We start from the raw sequence: 4,498 nt of genomic DNA on the forward strand, positions 1-4,498 counted from the left end.
TGGGTGGAATATCAATTCAAAACAATAATTTTGTTCTTAATAAAGCAATACTTTTTATTAATTCAGTACTCAACCGTACTACATCGGGGATTCAGAACTGTACAAGCAGCTACTAGGTTGGCCATTCATGTTTTTAAACACTGCAATATTGTTTCTTGTATTATCTTAAGAGACTATTTATTGTTACAACAAAGCAAAACTGTATATGAAGGTTTCCTTCTATTGTGCAGTACAGAAGTTTTTTTATGGTGTTCACAGTGAATTATTTCTGCCCAAGCCTGTACAGATAAATTCAAGATCAATCAATAAAGCAATTGTAACAAGTACCAATGGTCACAGCCTAATGCTGTGGCACGAATAATTTATCGCTTAACGAGCCAGTGCCAGCAGGCATCAATTAACATGCCCGATGCACTTCAGCAACCTAAATGAGTCTCAGGTTGATGTTCAGATTGATTACTCCAGTGCACGTTCAAAAGACACCCAGGAGCAAAGAGCTCCGAGTGCATGTGTGGGTGTACTTCAGAGCGTATGCGTGTGATTCACCAACTTGCGATGATTTAATGAACACTGATCAAAGGAGAGCCAGCCACTGTATCGGTTTGGTAGCAGTGCCGTTCAAAGGAAACAAAGTAGGCTAGGTTAAGGACATCCCATAATGATAAGTGGCAGGTTCGGCTCTCGGGATTTGCAAGGTACCACGCAAACTTGAAATATAAGGTAAAAATAGAAGAAGAATCTTCCTTTGCCAAGTTCATCTATTGAAATCTCACTGGTTTGTACAAATGTTTTTTTTCCTTTGAGCCAGGACACTGCATAAGGTCATTATTCGTACAGACCGCATTATAATTTGACATCTAAATGTCGCAATTAATTAAAGATTAAATCAGAGCAGCTTCTTTTTTTTATTGAAGACTCTGCAGGTTTTCCCAATCCATGTCGAGCAGCAAGTTCAGGGGCATGAGTGAATTGTTCCTTTTCTCTTTGAAAGCACATTCAGGCAGTCCTGCCCACACACAGAAAATCAATAGCGGACCATCTAATAATAAGACTGCACCTTATGGCATGTACTGTCTTAGCATCTTATAATAGAATTACAAAGATTGCCCTTAACTGTTAGTGTGATTGTAGTCTTATACTCAGAGACAAGTTGGATGAAATGAGTATTTTGTGTGTTTTTTTTATCTCCAGGTGAAATAACGGCATGACTGGATGTTACACCCACAGATTACACTTACCGAAGCACTTCGTCCATCAGGGTGCTTCTGGGAGCACATGGGGCTGATGAATCCAGCTAGTGGTGGTTTCCCTTTGGCCAGTAATCAAAGGCAGTGGAATTACTGCATTTTGGGAGCTTAAATGCGCAAATTAATAAAAAGAACAACTGGAACTGAAATGGCCTATTTGGAAATAATGAGTTTGTTTGTTTTTTTCTCCCTGTCGGTGATTTGGCAGCAGAAACCACAAACAATCATACAGGAGCAGTACCTTTTACTGCACAAGCAATTAAGGGAAATTGAATGCTTCAAATGATATTTTTTTATATATTTTAAGATCATATGGGGGCTATTAGCAGAATTTGTTCAACGGAATATTGATTAAATATATCTTTCCCATTACTGGTTTGAAAGGTGCTGGTCCTTGAAGTGTGTATTTCTCTGTTGAATAAACTGATTCAGTGAAACTCAAGTCCCTTGAGTGAAAAACTGAAATCAATAACAAATTACTTTTCATATATATGACAGTTTACTTCTTTTATATATATAAATCAGTGCCCTTTTTTTCTTCACTGAAATAAATGTAGATGTAGACCAGGGGTGTCCAATATTATCCAGTTAGGGCTACTGCATCTCCGTAATTAGAGTATTAATTAGAGGACTGATTGGTTGAAGAGTCCTCACACCTGAACAGCTGACCTAAAGGTGATCCCAAAAGCCTACATACACACTGGCCCTTTGCAGATAAGGTTGCCCACCCCCTATTGTAGACCTATAAAGCCGACAGAAAATGGAATAACATTCTCTGCTAGCTCAAATATGTAATTTAATTCAGCTGAGGGTATATTGCAGGGGTTCAAGCTTTATTATAAATCTCTTGTGTTGCTATCATGATTAATTTCCAATTGGGGGCAAATGGGTTACATATTTAACAAAGCGCAGCCTAGCTTAAGTTATTTGTTAGGGTTTATTAGAGGGTCAAATTTGTAGCTTAGGTGAGCTTTTTTTTTTTGGAAGCGAAAGACAACAGCAAAGGGTGAACTATGTGTTTCGTCTGTACAAGGTTTGTTTAGCTCATTCTGCCTGGATGTTATTTCACTTTCACTTCTTTGCTGGCTACTCATCCCCTTTTTGTACCAAAACCTGGCTGTCCTGCGCTTTTGTCCTCTCTGATATAACCTGTCACATTCATACATGGCTGGGAAATTCATCATTCCTTTTCCAGCATTGAATAAACCTCAAGGTGCAGCAAAAAAAAAAAAGAAAAAAGGAAGAGAAAAAAAAAGCACCTGAATATTTCTGAATTTTGAAAGGGAGTTACATATATCTCTTATTATGGAAAGTATTTGTCAAATATATATGCAGTGAATAGGGCACCAGACTCATTGTCATCCTGCACTGGATTTGCTGCAAGGAAGATGGGTAGATAGATGGATAGAAGATGTTCCAACACTGGAGGTGGAGGTGGAGAGTTTCAGAAAACCTGCAGAATGTCTACGATCTGATTTTATAGAATCTATGCATTCTTCTTTATTCCATTACTTTTTATTAAATGAAATTGTTGGTTGACAATTCTTTGATGACGCTCAGTACAAATCCATATTAGATCACTATCTTAATTAACTGCATAAACAAGTAAAGTGAGCAATTTTTATGTGAGGACATCTGTTGCACATTAATATGCGGGTCAGTTTCAGAACTGTTTAAAAACAGCTTAGCAAAGCGGGCCACATACGTGATTGTATAAACATTACAAGTAGGGATGCCTGGAAGACTATTGACCATTGACTCTTGTTTCTTTCGATAGCTTTAAAAGTGCATTATTATATAATGACATGGTGGACGCACAGGCCTTCAATCAGCATGGCTGGCAGGCTGGGGGGGAGTAACTGTGAGAAAGCTGTCAGTAGTTTTTTTCTCCTAAGTAATGGACAGCCTGGGGGCAGTCGCACATTGGGGACTTCTGCCCTCAGACACCATCGAACCGAGACGCAAGACCTGTACCCGGCCGGCTGGAGAACAGACATCCCCTGACTCAGTCACCTACAGACTCCCAAACCACCAAACCGTGCTCAATTACCCTCGCTGCGCGACCCATCGCGCCCGGGACACTACCCTAGGTGTCCCCTACCCCAGCTGATCCCTAAACAAACACCCTCCATCCAAACCAGACTGCTTTTCTCCCCGCATTTTATCTCCTCTCATTTACCAGGCGAAGTCACAAAATGGTTTAAAAGGAATCAGATTTACTCCACAGCTACTGTCCTTACCCATCATTTATATTGCATTTTGCTCCAAGGTAATGATAACACACGTCAGAATTACCCGGAGAATTCCTGAAGTGTTACACATGACACCAACTGGACTGTTCGTTACGACACCAATTATTTTGACATGGCAGCCTCTCTTTAATTGACAGGGGTCTGGGGTTTTCTCAGCACTTTTATTGGCCCATTGTAAAATGTGGTATTAAAATGCTCAGAAGAAGATTTAATGTCTCGACAATGTGTAGATCTGGTGTAAATCCAGTAGTGGTTCAATAATGAACTAAAGTTAATGTTCACGGGGAAAGCCATTCACGAGACTGCATGTCCTGGTGTAATACCGTGGTAGCGTGAGAGGAGACCCCTCTGTTCTGTCTGTGCAGCTCCCTTCCTCTGATTCTCTGGGTGTTTTACTCAAAAGCACCCGGTCCTCTTCTTTTTGGACACAGCGTGCCTTCCTGCCAGAGAGTCTCACTGTGTCATTATCCTCTGGCTGCCACGGGGCCTCTCCACAGCTCTGGGGGGGCGGGGGGGTGGGGTAGGGGGGCAGGCCGCTCAGGCAGAGAAGAGCAACGCTGACAACAGCATTTTTACCGCGTGGGGGCCCTGCCAGGCAGCCAGAGTTGTACCTTTACAGCGATCCATCATTTCTGAAATACAGCCAAGCTCTATCCAGGGCAATGCTATTATAGAGGTCTGGCTCGTGTCTGTTTTCTTAGCAACTCAGGGCCAGATGTCATTTAAACAAAAAAATAAATGTGAATTTAGTTGAGGCAACACTCATTCTACAAGATTGCCACCTTTTGTATTTTGCAGCCATTTTTGATAACGGATTTAAAGCAAGTTGTTACACGGGTGGTAATAAAACCAGTATTTCAATTGGTTGCTGTTCTATAAGGGTCTCTGCACATCATTCTCTTTTCTTGACAACCATTGTAATAACTATTGAGTCTTTCTTCTGTGTGACAGCCGTACCAATAGAAATCTTTACAGTTTCTGGGATATTGGATTCTCTTT

At 40.8% G+C, this 4,498-nt stretch overlaps 1 long non-coding RNA gene across 1 annotated transcript; it reads left to right on the forward strand.

Annotated features, from left to right (window-relative positions):
• Positions 1–467: 467 nt before the first annotated feature.
• LOC111853769 (uncharacterized) lies at positions 468–1,619 on the forward strand. Its single transcript, XR_002840512.1, has 2 exons — positions 468–720; positions 1,192–1,619. It is a non-coding gene; the product is annotated as an uncharacterized lncRNA (long non-coding RNA).
• The last annotated feature ends 2,879 nt before the right edge of the window (positions 1,620–4,498 follow it).

The sequence above is a fragment of the Paramormyrops kingsleyae genome, chromosome 20 (genome assembly GCF_048594095.1).
Source record: "Paramormyrops kingsleyae isolate MSU_618 chromosome 20, PKINGS_0.4, whole genome shotgun sequence".
NCBI classification, from domain to species: domain Eukaryota; kingdom Metazoa; phylum Chordata; class Actinopteri; order Osteoglossiformes; family Mormyridae; genus Paramormyrops; species Paramormyrops kingsleyae.